The sequence below is a fragment of the Capsicum annuum genome, chromosome 7 (assembly GCF_002878395.1).
Source record: "Capsicum annuum cultivar UCD-10X-F1 chromosome 7, UCD10Xv1.1, whole genome shotgun sequence".
Taxonomy (NCBI): domain Eukaryota; kingdom Viridiplantae; phylum Streptophyta; class Magnoliopsida; order Solanales; family Solanaceae; genus Capsicum; species Capsicum annuum.
In genome coordinates, this window is record NC_061117.1 from 96216677 (window position 1) to 96235854 (window position 19178).

Sequence of the window (19178 nt, forward strand, 5' to 3'; positions counted from 1 at the left end):
GTGGTGATTTTACCATTCATTTACATCTAAAATTCATTCACACTACTATGATTTGAAGGTATGAATGAGATAACTTTTTTAGTTGAATACAATGATTCCTTGTTTTGTAGAAATACAACTGATGAGAAAGAAAGATGTGGATTTGAGCTGAAAAGGAACCAAAAGGAGAAGAAAAGTGCAAGTTAGAAGACCCTAAACATAATTAGGCTCATTTGCCATGATTGCAGTCTGAGGGTCGCGATTGCAGCTAGTCTACTTTGGTCAGCAATCTCAATTGCGAGGATCTGAAGGTATTTACAGTAGCTATGATCACTGACAAACTACAGTGATCGCATCTTGGTGGGTTTATGCCCAGGGGAAATCCCATTATTTTACTTAGCTGACCCCCAAATCCCTTATAATGCTAAAAACCCTTTCCCATTTGGCATTCCATATTGGGAACAATTGAATTTTGGATAATTGTAACCCTACTAATTAGGGAATCTCTTGCATTTGATTTTTCCAATTTGAGTTTGGTTAAGTTGCAATTAAATTAAAGAATCTTTTAATTTTCCATTGCAATGGATGCTTTATATGAACCTTTTGGTATATCTCTTCTCCTTAACTCCATGAATATCTACACTTTCTTGTCTTGAGATTATGTTGAACTAAGGTGTAATTATGTATCGGTTGTGATGTATTTGTGTAAATTCTAGTTTTTTCATGATGGGTTTCACTATTGCTTGCTTGAAATAGTTAGGGTTTGTAGGTGAAAACACCAAATGCCTAAGATAGATTTGCGGGTGAAAACCCTAAGTTCTTGAAAGATCACATCATCCTTAAAAGAGGGTTGTAGGTGAACTTTTGGAACCCATATCATACTTGAAATAGGGATATAGGTGACAAGGCAATAGTGGACAATATTATATGTAGTTTATTCTCTATTCACTATCTTACAAATAATGGTGAGTAGAAAGTTAGCTATGTCTTGGAAATCTTCCTAGAAATAGGGATGCCCAGTTAAGATATTAGGTGGGTTTAATTAAAACAGACGTATGGTACCTAAAAAGGGTCAATGAGTGATATTCATGATGTTTTGTTGACAAACTAGCCTCAAGGATCTTCAACCTAGCCGACCATATCGTTAATGACTCAAATTTGGATCAAATTATCATGCACCCATGCATAACTTGCCCTTATGTAGAAATTATCCCAAGATCCTTCTCATATTGAATTTTCAATCACAATTGTTGCCTATTAATTATAAGCTTGAATAGACTTTGATAAAACCATATTCTAAACCAACCCTCTATTTTAAATTATGTATTTTACATTATTTACATTACGGGTATCTTTTTAGAAACTATTAACACCCATAAGATTAGAAGGCTAATTCCACTCCTCGAAGATTTAATATCAACATAAGCTGAGCTTTATTGACAACGATCATCGTCTACCAAATGCAATGGTATAGGTGAGCGTTAATCAAATGGCATAATTTCTGGTGAGTGAAGTTTAGTTTTCACTTGTGCGGTGTTGAGTGTTTCTTTGGTATACCCATCGTGGTATGTATTTATTTTGGTTATTGTTTTTGTTTCCTTTTAGGTGATCTCCATAGTGTCCATTGAACTATGAGTTACAATGCAATTAATGCAAGGTCTTTTGATGGTCCTCTTGATGAAGAGGAGTAACTAAATAACGTTGGAAATGCAAGTTCCATTATTATCCTTCCTACTCATGGGAGTGGGGTCTTTTATGTCACAAGCGTTATGCTACATATACTCTAAATGAAGGGACTTTTTAGGGGGAAAGCTTAGGAAGACCCTAACTTGTATTTGAAAATTTTTGTAGAAGTGTGTGCACATTTTGATATTGCACACATAACCCAAGAGTCCATCCAGTTCGCCTATTTCCATTCTCTATAACGGGTAAGGCAGTATTGTGGCTTCAATCTCTCCCAATTGGGTCCATTACTTCATGGGATGAACTTGCCGTTGCCTTCCTTAATTGGTATTTCCCACAATCCAAGATGCTACAATTGCATGATGAAATCATAAACTTTCATTAATTGAACACATTCCTCTTTAAGTAGTGTGGGAAAGATTCAATGGGAAGCTAATGCAATGTCCCAACCGCGAGGTCCCAGAAAAGATGCTTCTCCAAGTCTTCTTCGGGCTTTAGTTCAACTAAACAAAACTGTAGTAGACAATACAGCAAGGGGATCTCTTATAAAGTTGACTTATTAAGAAGCTTCAAACTTGCTTGAGGAAGTGACCAAGCAAAATTAGGGGTGGCACACTCGTGATACTGAGGTACCAAAAGTATCCCATTCTACCTCCTTTATTGATAAAGAACAAGAGAAAAAAGATGAAGAAAAAAAGAAATACATGGAAAAATGATGACATAATTGGAGCTTCTAACTAAGTATGTGATGGGTGAACCAACAGTAATAGTGAATGTTGTGGCATCCAAGTCCTATGATGATGAAGAGATTCAGTATATGGCTAACTATTTAGGGGGTTCCTGCCTGGCCTATCAAAGGCATAGTGGGAACCAATGTTGGATGGATCGTGATCGTGACCATGATTGAAAGGATAAATATCAAGAGTATGATCATTATATGCCACGTCATGACCAAAAAAGAACAAAGATGCATATTACGTTGACCCTGCCAAATACTAAACTAAAGATGTCTGGGAAGAATCTTAATGAAAGTGGAGGGAACGAACAAAATGGTTCGTGAATTGAAAAGTGACTTTCACAAATCAACCAAAAAGTTGTGTCCCACTCCACTTTGATTAAAAAATTGGAAATGCAAATTGTCTAAGTCTCCTCTCAACCAAATTCTAGATTAAATAGGGTCCTTCCTAGTGATACTATTGTGAACCCGAAAAATGATTCTCAAGTTTCTGCAATAGTCACTAGGAGTGGCAAGACCCTCGGTGATCATTTGAGGAAATTTAAGGTAGAAAGTATGGGTGAGAAAGAGCCCAAGACTGAGCACATGAATGTGAAGAAAAAGCTTGTGGTTGATTCAAAAAAAGAAACTCCAAAATCTCAAGTAAAAGGCGAAGAAAAAGAATTGGTGTAACTTGATAAAGAGGTGGTCAAAAATGATGAGCCTCAAAGTGATACATTTCCCACCATGCAAATCCCTCCTCCATTTCCATAAAGGTTTAAGAGAAAAGAGGAGAACTACACGCTCAAGAAATTCATGGCTAAGCTTAGCAACCTCTCTATTAATATCCTGCTACTTAAGGCTATCCAAGATATTTTAGGGTACGCTAAGCTTATGAATAAATTGATGTAGAAAAATAATCTTGTTAAGGGTGACACCATTAAAATTTTCCATGGGTGTAGCACTATCATGCATAGTGTGATAGCGGAATAGAAGAAAGATCCTGGGGCCTTTACAATTCCATGCACTATCTGGATGCATAAGTTTGAAAAAATTTTATGTGACCCTGGTGAAAGTATCAATATCATTCCCATTGAAATATACCAGAGTATTGGATTGATTACCCCTACTCCAACATTGATGAGGCTTTTGATGGTGGACCGGTCCTCATCAAAAACCCGATTAGCATTTTGTTTGACGTGTTGGTGAAGATGGATAGATTCATCCTTTAGACGGATTTTATGGTGTTGTATTAGGAGATTGACCAAGAGGTGGATATCTTACACAACCTTTCCTTTCCACCAGAAGATCTATATTTGATTTGGAGTTGGGTGAAATAAAGTTTAGGGTATATGATGGTGAAATATCCTTTTGGGTATGCAAAAAAAAAAAGTAACCCATGGAGCTTCAAGTGGTATCGACTATGGATGTTGCAGATGAGAAAGTGAAGGATGGTCCCTCTGAGGATCCGACTTGGAAATATGAAGAACGTCGTACCACAATAATAACTAAGGCGTTATATGAGAGCAACCCACAAATGCATCGAAAGTGGCCCATCTTCTTTATTTTTGATTTAGTAGAGTATATTCTTATTTTGTTGTTGATGAATCCATACATTTTTGGAACTTTAGAGGGTTTTGGAATGATATTGAAATAGGGGAACGTATGTTAAAATAGAGTAATAATATAAACAGGGGAAGACAGAGGTATAAAAGTGCCCTTTATTACAATGATTGCGAGCCTCATGAAATTACGATCGCAGTTGATGCTTGTTTGCAATTATGGAAATGTCACTTCGATCATGGTTAGAAAAGTTTGAATAACCATTTGAATACCCCATTTCCCTCACACTCCCTTTTCAACTTTTCTCTCAAATTGTACCCATTCTTGGTCATATTTTGGGCATTCAAAAGTATTTTACCATCCATCTTGCATCATTAATTTGGTAAGTACTTTGAATTCATGATTTAATTATCATAGGTAGGCCATAGAATGAATGAAATATAAAGGGCTTAAACTTATGCTTTGCATTGCTAAATCCTTGTTAAATTGTACTTATGTGGTGGTTCAATGTTGTGAATAATGTGAACACATATGGGGAATACTTGAGTACCCAAATTGCATTATAAATTGATAAAAATTTAATGTACATACCAAGAGCTTGATCAAATTCTCAAACAAATCCTTAATTGGTTATTTTCACATTCTCAAGGCCTGATCGAGTGCTTAGGGACCTTGTTCAATGTTCTTAATGATAAATTTCTATTTTAGAACATGATTTGGCCCTAAAATTAAAATTTTGAAATGATGAAAATCTGGCGCGATCTGGCCTCAGATACCGCAATAGCGATCATTGGATCGCGATCATGGCTCAGTGGCCCAAGATCGCTATATCGAAGGATAAATTTCAGTTTGGGCCAAAAATCCTGCACTTCCATTTCTTGTCCAAAACCACTAAGTAACCATCCCATGAGCTTTATTAGACAACATTGTATAGTTTGTGCATGAAAATATTGATGATGAATATTTTGTTGTACTCATGTTTTTTAGGTTTACATCATGGGAAACTATGATAAAGTTCATTTCATGCCCCCTGAGTGCCATAATATGTACTATGGTTATCTTCAAAAAATAAAGTTGCTTTCAGAAAGGGGAATATAGTTAGAGAAGGTGTCGAAAAATCTTCCAGCATTTTATGACAGACTCGAGGCCACAAGATGGAGGTATTTTTCCCCGGATCCTTGGAAGGCAAATGATAAATGTGTATGGGAATTCTATGATAATCTTAGTGTAGTATCTTTATCAGTACCATTCATCAGGATTTAAGGAAAAATAGGTGAATATTGGAGATTAAGAGAGAAATGTCATCTATGGGCTCCCAAATGCAAACATGGATCAATTTGTGGCTTAAGGGTATGAATTAGGGAATTGGATGGCAAAAAAGTTATTTTCGATCAAGGACACCTCTTGGGCGGGCTACCAAGAGGAACATATCAAGCGATGATTTCACTGCTGAGGCCCAGCTTCGGTTGACCATCATTTATAGCTGGGTCTCCCCATGTACCCATATGACTGTCGTTCCAAATTTTCAGGCCCGAAAGGTTGCTTGCATACTTCATCATTTCTTTGATTGTTGGATGGTTTGTTATCTCTGATATGAAGTTCTTTAAGAATCACAGTGGTATGCATCTTTTATTCCCTCTTTTATTATTGATTTATGCAGAAACGATGAGGTTGTGGAGTACTCTGGAAACTCGTAGGTACACCCTGGCACCCCTATTTATCCTCTCAAAATTCGGGGAGAGAACGCACCTGGTAAGGGCAAAAAGAGAAAGATTGACTTGGGTAAATCAACATATAAGGAGATAGAGTCTTGTAAGCCATCCACAACTAGCATTTTTGAGGAGATTGGTGTTGATTTAAGGGTGATTAGGGAGATTGTATTGGGATTGCCTCAAGGGTCAAGAAAGCCCTCCACTATCCGCCATTCATATGTGTCCTGATCTTATTATAAAAAGTATTTGGCGGATCAGCAGACGCAGGAAGACACCATTTCTAGGGTTGGGAGGTCCTACTCATCATTGGTAAAGTCTTATAGAAGATTCAGGACTCACATAATAAGATGAAAAAAAGGGAGAAGAAGATGGACAAGTTCTTCAGCGAGATGTGGAAGGGGGTGAAGGGCCTTTAAAAGGTCCAAAAACCCTAAGATAGTTGTCCTTCCTCCCAAGTTGAGAGTGATGATAAGTCCCCAGATGAGTGGTTTTGTTCAGATAATATTGGAGATAATACAGATTCTGAGTGTGAGAGCAGCTCTTTATGCGGTTTCAGGGAGCACTCTTTTCTCTCTTTATGCTTTATTATTAATGCAGTGAGGCCACTGCAAGATTTTTATTTGGGGGTGCCTGTATCTGTACTTATTCATTTAGACCTTTTTTATTGAGATATTTCTGGATGTTTCTATGTTATTTTGAATGATTTTTATTTTAATGGGTTGTAATATTCGGGCACACTCTGCTGGTTCCCACATTTCATGGATTAGTTGTTTGTTTTATTTTTAGATTTTTACTTTATCTTTATTTTGTATATGGTGCCATTAGACAAGCCTTTCCTTATTATAGATGGAGTGAGGACATTCTTAAGGGAAAATTGTCGTGATTGGGTTTGGAGCCATGGATGTAGGGGAAGTCTGTGTACCCATAGCATCGAAGTTACAAAGGCAAGAGAAATTTAAGTACTTGTAGCATTTTGGATTTGGGATCTCACTTATACCTATGGTAAAATCTGAGTAGTGCTATGGTTTGCCTGTATGAAAGCCTAATATGAGATGTTGGCTTGGTTTGGTTCTGTAAATAGTAAACTGTAGGAGGTGAAAATGCGAAGCAAACACCCCCCCTACATCCAAATTTTTTTTTCAAAACTAAAGGGGTACGGATGTGAGAGACTTTGCAACAATACTTTCCCTTTTTTTATGACCCCAAAGTTTTGGCTTGTAGAAATTGGTAGATACTCCATTTTGTCTCTAGTTGGAAGGGAAATTGAGCCTACTTGAAGAATTTGCATGCCATGTGCAGTGAGCATATTTGTCTAAATCTTATGCTTGCTTGTACCATCTAGAACATGCCCCATTAGTCTCTGAAGGGTAATTTTGATTTTGCTTGCTTGGTGAAGTGATACTAGGCCATCTTTGTGAACATTGGAACCCACTTAGCCTAAATAGCTTACCCATGCAGAGAATAGAACCCTTAGTTACCCAATTCGAGCCTTCAAGCCTTTCTTTAGCAACTATATTACAAGCCTTGAACTATTAAAATTTTCCCTCTCTTGAACCTTAGCCTCCTTGAATGTAAAAAAAATAAAAATTGAGGCTAAATGCCTAAGTTGGGGTGGTAAGTTTGGAAGAGATGACCTTGGGCCAAGGTAGTGTAAGTGGATGCCTATGAGCTAACCAATGAAAAAGTGAAAAAAAAAAAGAATGATGAAATAAGAATGAGGCATAGATTGCAAAAAAAAATAAACGAATGAAAGATGCCTTTAAAAAGTTGGGTAAATCATGGTAGCTAAAATAGGCATGCGTAAAGTGTGAAAGCAAAATAACTAGCCCATGGTGAAAAGTTGCATGGAATAGTGCGATATAGATAGTCAAGGAGGGTGTAGCCACTTTGTTCCTAAATAATATCCTACCCTTCCTTCAACCTACCTTACAAGCTCAAAAAGCCTCTGAGATCTCCAAGAAAGTTTAATCATTGTAGTGGAAATTGAAAATAAGGGCAAGCCTATGGTTTGGTACTTGTTAGCATCGAGAGACTTTGCGAGAGAAAGATTCACACTTAAATCCCTCATTGTATATTAGACAATTTAGTATGTGTGGGATATCCTTCTTGTAAGGAGGAATGTAAGCAACTTGAGGTGGGTGATATTATCATCTTTCAAAAATAAGGCAAAAAAGTGTATAGTGGAGTTGAGGTCAAAAGGGAGTCACTTCTAGAGTGTTAGTGATGGTTGTATTGTTATTCCTTAAAGTTTGTTACATCTTTGAAAGTATATTTCATGTTGAGGGCTGTTGTGAGATTATCTTTGCCCATGTTTGAAGAGATACTTGTGGTAGTAATTAAGTTTGAAGTAATTGTCATCATTGGGTTGTATAAATAGGCTTAAATTTACATTGTCTCATTGAGTAAGTGGTAGTGTTTCTTGAAGACAAAAAAAAGTTTAAGTTGGGGGTATTGATGAGTGGTAAATTTACCACTCATTTACATCCAAAATTCGTGCAGACTACTATGATTTGAAGGTATGGATGAGACAAGTTTGTTAGTTTAATGCACTCTATTCCATATTTTACAAGCATACAGGTGATGAAAGAGAAAGATGTGAATTTTAGCTGAAAAGGAACCAAAAGGAGAAGAAAAGTGCAAGCTGGAATACCCTGTGTGTAATCAGGCACAGTTACTGCGATCACGGTCTAAGGGTCACTATCGCGGCCAGTCTACTTTGGTTAGCAATCGCGATTGCGAAGATCTGAAGTCATTTGTGGTAATTGTTATCGTAGACAAACTGCAGTGATCGCGGCTTGATGGGTTTATGCCCAGGGGCAATCCTGTCATTTTACCCAGCCAACCCCAAATCCCTTATAATGCTAAAAACCCTTTCCTATTTGGCATTCCATGCTGGGAACAATTGAATTTTGGATAATTATAACCCACTAATAGGGAAAACTCTTGTGTTTGAATTTTTCAATTTGAATTTTGTGAAATTGAAGAACCTTCTTATTTTCCATTTCCATGGATGCTTTGAATGAACCTATTGGTATATCTCTTATTCTTAACTATATGAGTAGCTAAACTTTCTAGTCTTAGGATTATATTGGACTAAGGTGCAATTATGTATGGGTTGTGATGTATTTGTGTAGATTTTAGTTTGTTGATGATGGGTTTCACTATTGCTTGCTTGAATTAGTTGGAATTTTTGGGTTAAAACACCAAATTCCCAGGATGGATTTGTGGGTGAAAACCCTTGGTTCTTAAAAGCTCACATCATCCTTGAAAGATGGTTCTGGGTGAACTTTTAGAACCTATATTATCCTTGAAAAAGGGATATAGGTGACAAGGAAATAGTAGATAATATTAGATCTAGTTTGTTCTCTCTTCACTATCTTAGAAATAAGGGTGAGTAGAGAGTTAGCTGTGTCTTGGGCATCTTCCTAGAAATAGGGATGCCCAATTGAGGTATTAGGTGGGTCTAAATGACACACTCGTGAGGTACCCAAAAGGGTCAATAAGAATATTCATGAGGTTTTTTTGACAAACTAGCCTCAAGGACCTTCAACCTATATTATCATATCATTAATGACTACAATTTGCACCAAATCATTATGCACCCATGCAAAACTTGCCCTTAGGTAGACATAATCCTAAGATCCTTCTCATATTGAATTTTTAACCACATTTGTTGCCTATGATGGTTAGCTTGAACTAACTTTGATAAAACCACATTCAAAATCAATCCCTATTTTAAATCATGTATTTTACTTTATTTACATTACGGGTATCTTTTTAGACACTACTAACACCCATAAGATTAAAAGACTAATTCCACTCCTCAAAGATTCGACCTCAAAATAAGTTGAGCTTTATTGACAATAATCTCCATCTACCAAATGCAATGGTATAGGTTAGAGTTAATCAATAGTACCCATGGGCACCCACACTTGTATGACTACGAGTCGTACTATACTACTCATACTCAGACATTACGACTCATACGGCCCAAGTCGTACTCAGGACAAGATCTTTGGCACACATACTGGTGAGGCTACGATTTACATTGTATGACTCATAATGAGTCTTCACGACTCATTGGGTGCTAATCATGATCAACTTATAAACTTAGCCAAATGCACTAGTCAGGTTACAATTTGGGTCTACGACCCGTAATGACACCCTACGACTCATAGGGAGAGTCGTAGTCTGGGCAATTAGTGTAAAAACTCAAGAATTTTAGAGGGGAAAATCTAGGGTGTTACATTCTCCCCCCTCCCCCCTAGATCATTCATCCTCGAATGATGAGTCAAGGCATCTATTAGCACAATTTAACACAACACAACAACAATTTCCTTTAGTAGAGAAAGAAACCAAAGATATTAAGGAATACACATACCGTAAGCACGATTATCCAAAGTGGGAAACAAGAATTGCTATTTGGACTTTGTTTCCTCATCTGCTTCCCAAGTAGCTTCTTTAACCTTATGGTTCCTCTATAGAACATTCACCGAAGCCACATCCATAGTCATTAATCATAGACTTGCCTATCAAAAATATCAACCGGGACCTCCTTATAAGACAATAAATTTGAAATACCAATACTTTTTAAAGGGACAATCAAGGAACGATCACCCACGTATTTCCTCAATATTGAAACATGAAAAACTAGGTCAATGGAACCCAAACTTGAAGGTAACTCTAAGTCATAGGAAAAATTACCTACTCTCCTTAAAATACATTATAGACCAACATAACGGGGATTGAGTTTCCCCTTCTTCCCAAATTGCATCACACCTTTCATGGGTGATACCCTCAGGAACACCCAATCACCAATATCAAACTCCAACTCCTTATGCCTCACATCCGCATAGGACTATTGGAGACTTTGGGTGGTTCTAATCTTATCTTGAATTACCTTCACCTTCTCCATGGCTTGGTCAACCAACTTCTGACTGACTAATCTAGTTTTACCAACTTCAAAACACCCAATAGGAGAATGACATCTTTTACCATGAAGAGCCTCAAAAGGAGCCCTTTTAATTCAAGAGTGATAACTATTATTATATGCAAATTCTATGTAAGGAAAATGATCAACCCAACAACCATAAAATTCAATCATACAGAACCTTAGAATATCCTCTAAATTCTAAATAATTATCTCTACTTGTCCATCCATTTGAGTGTGAAAAGTGGTGCTAAAGTTCAACTTAGCTTCCAAACCTTTCTGAAATAACTGCCAAAAGTGAGATAAGAACTGCATACCTCGATCAGAATTAATAGAAACAAGTGCACCATGCAACTTGACGATCTCCTATATGAAAAGCATACCATAATCCTCCATAGAATGATTAGTCCTCACAGGCAAGAAATAAGGGGACTCAGTCATCCTATCCACAATGACCCAAATCAAATCAAACTTACTACGGATCGTGGAAAACTAGTAATAAAATCCATATTAATCACTTCCCATTTCCATACACGTAACTTAATATCTTGAGACAAACCTCCAGGACTCAAGTGCTCCACCTTCACTTGCTGACAAACCATACACTTGGCCACAAAATTGGCCGTATCTCTCTTCATGTTATTCCACCAATACATCTCTTTCAAATCATGGTACATCTTCGTCGATCTAGGGTGAACCGTATACCTCAACTCATAAGCCTGAGCCGAGATCCTATATCGCAGCCCATCAATATTGGGAACACACAGTCTACCTTGGTATCTCAAGATACCATCGATACTAATCTGAAAATCAATGACTTTCTGGTGCCCCACATCATCCTTAATCTGCATTAAGATAGGATCAAAAATCTTCTTCTCCACCGTAGTACCCAGAGATGGCTTTGCCACCTCTTAAACAATCATACCCCCATTCTCAAAGACTAAGAGATGAACTCCTAGATTAGCCAAATGGTGAATACCCTTCACTAAATCTAGATTTTCCTCATCCACATGAGATAGACTCCATATAGATAACCTGCTAAAAGCATCAACAACCATATTAGCTTTACTTAGATGATAATGGAGACTCATATCATAGTCTTTGAGCAACTCAAGCCATATCTTTTGCCTAAGATTAAAATCCTTCTGGATGAACACGTACTGCAAGTTCTTATGATCTAAATAGATATCAACATGAACCCTATACAAGTAGTGGCACCAAATCTTTAAAGCAAATACCACAGCCAACAACTCTAAATCATGAGTTAGATAGTTCTTTTCATACACCTTAAGATGCCTAGAAGTATACGCCACAACCTTTCCACGCTGCATCAACACACAACCCAGTCCCACATGGAATACATCACAATAAACAACAAAGCAATTAGTACCCTCGGGTAGGGTCAAAATTGGAGCAAAAGTCAATTTATCATTTAATTTCTCAAAACTTCCCTCACAAGTATCAGACCGCGGGAACTCTACCTTTCTTTGAGTCAACTTATTCAATGAAGAAGCAATCGAAAAGAAACTCTCCACAAACCTCTTATAATACCCGATTAAACTCAAGAAGCTTTGAATATAGGTTGGATTCATGGGTATTTGTTACTTATTAGCCACCATAGATTTCTGTGTATCCATTATGATCCCCTCACTAGAAATGACATGACCTAGAAAAGAAAAAATATTCAACTAGAATTCACATTTGGATAATTTAGCATATAATCACTGATCCTTAAGGGTCTGCAACATTATATGGAGGTGATCGACATTATCCTTCTCACTTTTAGAATATACCTAGATGTCATTAATAAACACAATAATGAATAAGTCTAGAAACTGATAAAGTACCTGGTTCATAAGGTCCATAAACGTCATCGAGGCATTAGTCAATCCAAAAGACACAACCAAGAACTCATAATTTCCATATTAGGTACGAAAAGCAGTCTTAGGGATTTCTACCTCCCTAAGCTTCAAATGATGATAACCCAACCGAAAATCAATCTTAGAAAAGTACTTAGCGCCATGAAGCTGGTCAAACAGGTCATCAATCCTAGGGAGAGGATACTTATTCATCATATTCACCTTATTGAACTAGTGGTAGTCTATACATATTTGAAGTGACCTATCCTTCTTATGCACAAAAAGAAAAAAACACCCCACAATGACACACTAGGGTGGATGAAACCCTTATTAAGAAGACCCTTCAACTTGTCCTTATGTTCTTTCAACTTAATTAAGCAATTCCATAAGGAGGGATAAGATAAGATGGATATTTGGTAGAAGGTAAATCCTAAAGTCTATTTCCCTTTTTGGAGAAACACTAAAATGATCATCAGGTAACACCTCAGGAAATTCATTGACTACAAGGAAAGTTTTCCAAGAAAGACTCTCTGAGTTAGAATATTTAACCCAAAGTAGGTGATATAGACACCTCTTTGAAACCAATTTTTGGGTTATTAAATAAGAAATAAAACTTTCCTTAGGTACAAGGGAACTCCCTTCCCATTCTATAACTGTATCATTCGGGAATTTGAAATTGGCCCTTCGAGTCCGACAATTGAGAGATGCATAGCATGAATTTAGCCAATCAATCCCCAAGATAACATCAAAGTCTAATATGTCCAACTCTATCAGATCAACTAATTCTTCTTACTACTGATATCAATCATACAACCCTTATAGACTCTTCTAGCCATAATAAAATCGCCCACTGGGGTAGACACAAAAATGGGATCAGGAATGCACTTAGGATAGAAGAAAAAATAAAAAGCCACATATCAGTTCACATAAGAAAAAGTAGACCACGGATCCAGTAAATAATACATATCATGAGAGAAGTTCTTTAACCTACTAGTGAAAATATCCAGAGACTCCTTAAGTTCCTGATGAGTAATAAGGGCATAGAGATAATTTTGCCCATTATTTGTACTCAAAGTTTCATCCTTTGGTACAGGAGCTGATGACATGGAAACAAAAACTTTATTAGCCCCAAAAGTAACCCTAGAAGGACAACCCCACTACATATAACTAAGCGAACCATACCTAAAACATCGATTCCTTCCCTTATCACATACTTCATGATGCACTTGCCCACAAAATCTGTAAGGAGGGTATGATGAAGCTGACTGAGCTCCACTATCCTAAGATTGGGCATTTTATGCCTTGAACACACTATCTATCCGAAAGCAACAGTCACTAGATAACTTTGGGTACAGAGTATAACTCGTAGAATAAGAACTAGAATTTTCCCACATCTTCTTAGACCACTACCTGCCATCTTTGGCACTATTCTATTGGACTTCTCCCTACTCAAAATACTTAAATTTCTTACATTGACTTTCCCCTATTTCATCTTGCTTCTTCTTATCATCCTCTACTTGTTTCATGTACACTACCAGCCTAGAGATATCTATGTCATTGCTCAACTTTGCAGCCTTGCATTTCAATACCAAGTCCTGAGACAAGCTCAAAGCAAACTTCCTCTTCCTATCCCTCATGCTAGGCAATAGCTCAGGATCATATCAACAAAACTGATAAAATTTTAGGGCATACTCCTTCACACTTATCTTACCCTATTTTGAATTCACAAACTCCTCAACCTTTGCCTCTCTCAACTCTTGCAAAAAGAAGCGACAAAAAAAGCACCAGAAAAGTCATCCCATAAAAATAACTCTGCATCGTCACCCCTTGACTGAACCCACTCATCATACAACTTATATGTCATTTTCTTTAACTGATATGTAGCAAAATCAACACTCTTCGAGTTAGTAGCATGCATCACTCAAAAAATCTTTTCCATCTTATCAACAAACCCTTGAGGATCTTCCTCAACCTTAGAGCCCATAAAGGTCGGAGGATTCAGCCTCATGAATTGTCCAGCCCTAGTGACCTTAGAAGATAGAGTAACAGAACCAATATAATCAGACTGATAAGACTGAGAAGTTACCAACTGAGTCAGCAGAAGAATAGACCAGCAAAACTCATCATTAGAAATATCTCCTTGGGGCGATAGGTCATAATTACCATCAACCTGAGAAGGACTGGTAGAAACCAGTGAAACTCTATGAGAGGTAGTACAATTAAGAGGCGGGACCCTAGATCGGGTTTGAACTCCATAAGTAGGACGAGTTCTATCCACATTGTCCTCAAGTGGGACAGAAGAACTTTAATGAGCATCAAATTATCTAGGAGGCATGATCTAAAATGTGAACAAATGGAATTACAATAGATTTCAACATCCTAGACTCTACAACTTGGAAATAGAAAATAATAAAAGGGAACATTCCTAAAAGCCTCGTATCCTTTTTTATAATTGTGGCGTGCTACACAACCATAAAAGATACTCTAATTGACATGAATTTATAGATACCCAATTGACCATGAACCTAGGGCTCTAATACAAGCTTTGTCACAACCTAAACTAGGGCATGGGTGTGATGAGTATCTCAGGTCCACCAAGAACTAGAGACTACCCCATTTGCCTAGTCAATAGAACTCAATACATCTAGTAGCAGATGAATTTTGAACATATAATAAGATAGAATAAACAATGATAAGAATATGATAAGGATTCATGAAATCAAATCCTAATACACAGTAATCCACAAATCCTCTAAACAAATCAAAAGAACTCTAAGTTGAAACACGCCCCCAATAATATCCAAAAAAAAACCATAAGAAGTAGTCTATGACATGAACTAAACCAAGAAACAATGAGCCTTTTGGAAGAATGAGACTTACCACTTCAAGATGACTCTCAAACAATTCTGAGATCACTTTTCATTGTGCAAAAAAAGTAGAAGTTCCTTTAAAACCTGCATCGCATGGGGATACATCGTCCGTGGATGGTTACTGGGGTGAGCACAACATTAACTCAAGTATAAGAGGTAAAATAATTCTAAGTAAAATCTAATTCAAAACCATGCACACATCATCATATACATATATAAATAATATGTCGAGATAGGAAACAGGGTTTAGTATGATATTAAAATATTATCCTAGACTATGTACCTCAGCCATTATTAACGGGCAATCACGGGCTATATGGGTTCAACTCTCCTTGCTGAAAAGGCCCCAATGCGTGTTAATATTACAAATCAAAGGTTTCAAGAAAGACCAGGAAATATCCCGACCCTATATCAATCCTAGATGCAAATATATCAATAGTGTAAACACACATTCATTAAGACTAACCCTCACATCGGCAAATATTAGTTTCCAATATCAGTTATTCGAGACTCAAACTTTCACGTCTTAGACACAGAACCCCCACTAAGCCCAATTAAAATAAGTTTCACATAACCAAGGAATTATATATTAAGCCACACCATAGGTATCATTATACTATCTAAGTTGCAAGCTCACAATTATGCCATCAGAATTCCATTAACTTGGGGGATTGCCTCAACCCCCTTTATTCATTAAATCAAGTTAAAGGAATGCCTTGAACTCCTTTAGTTTATCAAATAAAATTAGGGAAATACCTCGACCCCCTTTGTTAATTAAATCAAAATATAGACAACAAGGCCTTCAAAATCAATGTTCATTATTTAACCATTTATGCAATGCAATAGTATAAGTGAGTAAGTAAAATCAAATAACTATTCCACAATTCCAAGATATTTACACAAGTGGTTTGAGGGAACACAATTATTCAAAATCAATTTTTTTTTTGTAGAATAAAATTTAGGGAAGAGTAACATGCCTGAAATATGAAAAATTATGCAGAAGAAAGAAAAAAATTATAAAGTCACCACTTAACTTGTTCGAGATTTGCAAAAATATATTTTAACTTTGAGGGCAACCTATTACCCCACAAAAGTTATAAAAACTATTATAAATAAACCATTTTGACTGATTTTAGTATAGTTTTGTGCTTCACATAAATGAAGCACGTGAAGGAGATAAATTGGCTGCAAGAATAAATGAAAAAATGTCACATGTCAATAATTTTTACAATTCTTTTTTGAATCCCTTTTCTCTTCCATCTTTCCCAAATCTCCATTAATATACAATTGAAGCTTTGGTAAAAAAAAACACTAGTGACTGCCTTAACTCTCTCATGTTGCAACGATTCATCCGTTACTTTAAACACCCCTTTCCTTTTTTCCTCTTTCATTTTTCTCAATTTTTTTTTTTGAAAAAAAAAACAAAAATAGCTTATTTTACTATTTTGGAAGAATAACTAATATAATTTTGACGGGATAAAAGTCACACAATTTTGTTAATTTATTAATAAAGGATTTGGGGGTAAATATGCAGCTTTGCCAATTTGTCAAGAAGTGAATTTAGGAAAAATATAATTGTATCAATATGATTTTTTTTAGAGGATAAAAAATGTGGAGTTAGGACAATGAAGGGGAATGGTACTTTGTTAAAGAAAAAGAGAAAATAAGGTATGGTATGGTGTTTATTGAAGAAGAAAAATTTGAGGAAGACGGTGAATAGAAGAGAGAAAAAGAAAAAGAAAAAGAAAAAAGTATAAGAAAAAAATAAAACATTATTTAGAATTAAAAAAACACGTGTCAATTAGAAATTGGTGTGTGCTTAACTCCTATTTTCAAAAATTGGGTTTGATTGAAAAATGATATAATAATATCAATTTGAAATAGTTTAGGGGGTAATAGGTCGCCCACAAAATTATAATGTCTTTTTTCAAATATCAGACAAGTTAAGTGGTTACTTTATGTCTTTTCTCCTTAAATATTAGACTTTTATCTACAGAAGATCCTAGTGTATGCCTTATCCGTCATGTTGCTCACTTTCTAAATACTGAGTCAAACCATCGCGAGGGGATACTAACACAAAAGCTAAGAATGTGGCCAAATGATTAAAGTAAAGTAGGTTAGTATATAGTGAGATATTAGGTAAAGTAAAGTAGGTTAGTATATAGTGAGATTTCAAGGGGGGTCAATTTCACTTCCCACTAGAGACAAAATGGAGTACTTATCACCCTCTACAAGCTAAGATCTTTGGAGTCACAAAAAGAGGTAAAGTGTTGTACCAAAATTTTTCACGTCCATGCCCTTAGTTTTCAAAAATTTTTGGATGGAGGGGGTGTTTGTTTTTTATTTGCACCATTCACATTTTTCTATTTATGGCACAAAACCAAGCCATTATTTCACATATTGGCTTTCATGTGGGAAAACCATATGGATACTCAAACTTCACCATAGGTATATGTCCGATCCCAAATCCAAAATACCATAGGTACTTAGACCTTCCTTGCATTTATAACTCTGATGCTACAGATATTCAGACTTTCCCTGCATCCATGGCTAAAAACCCAATCACGGTGATTTTCCCTTAAGAATGTCATCACTCAATCTGTCATAGAAAAAGGCTCGTTCGATGTCACTATAAACTAAATAAAGATAAAGTAAAAATCTAAAAATGAAACAAAAAATAATCCATGAAATATGGGCACCATCAGAGTACCCAAATATTACAACCTAGAGAAAAAATAAAAATCATCCAAAATAAAATCAAAACATCTAGAAATATCTCAATAATACAAGCCAAATGAAATGAATACGGAGATAGTCACCCCCCAACTAAAAAGCTTACAGTGTCCTCACTGCATAAATAATAAAGCATTAAGATAGATAAGGGTGCTACCTAAAACCGCATCAAGAGTTGCTCTCTCCCTCAAACTTTGCATTATCTTTAGCATCATTAGAACTAGACTACTCAACCAGGGCCTTATTATTACCCTTCACTCTGTTAGAAGGTAGTCTATATCGGGGCTTTAGGACCTTTCATTGTCCTTTTACCCCCTTCCACATCTTGCAAAAGAACTTATCCCTCTTTTTCATCATTTTTTTTATCTTTTTATGTGAATCCCGAGCACTCTGTGAGACTCTGCCAATAGGCCCTCTCAAGCTTAGCAATGGTGGCTCCCTGCTTCTGCTGGTCCACCAAATACTTCTCATAATATGATCGGGATACATATGAATGGCGGGTGGTGGAGGGTTCTCTCAGCCGCTAAGGGAATCCCAACACAAGCTCCATAATGGACCATAATCTACACCAATCTCCTCAAAGGGCCCGGTTACAGATGGCCTACAAGACTGTGTCTCCTCACTTATGGACTTATCAAAGTTGATCTTCCTTTTGGTTTTTCTCAATGCACCCTCACCCCAAATTTTTTAGTATAAATTAAGGGGTTCCAGGGCACACCCAAGTGTCTCTAGGGTACACCACAACACTAGTTTTCCTGCACAACTCATTAATTAAATAAGGTAATAAGAGATATGTACCACCATGGGTCTTAAAATACTTTTTATCAGATACCACAAGCCAACCAATATTCATTGGAATGTCATCTAGTATGAAAGCAACCAACCAGATCTATAAATCTGGAACCACTATCATGTAGGGAAAGGGGAGACCCGGCTATAAATTATGGTCAACCAAATCTAGGACTCAACATTGAAGTCATTGATGGATATGTTCCTCTGGGTATCTTACCAAGGGACCTTCTTTCCCTGACATAACTTTTCTGCCAACCAACTCCCCCGTTCACACCCTTTAGCCTCAAATTGATCCATGGTTGCATTCGAGAACCCATAGATGTAATTATCTCTTCAGCTCCA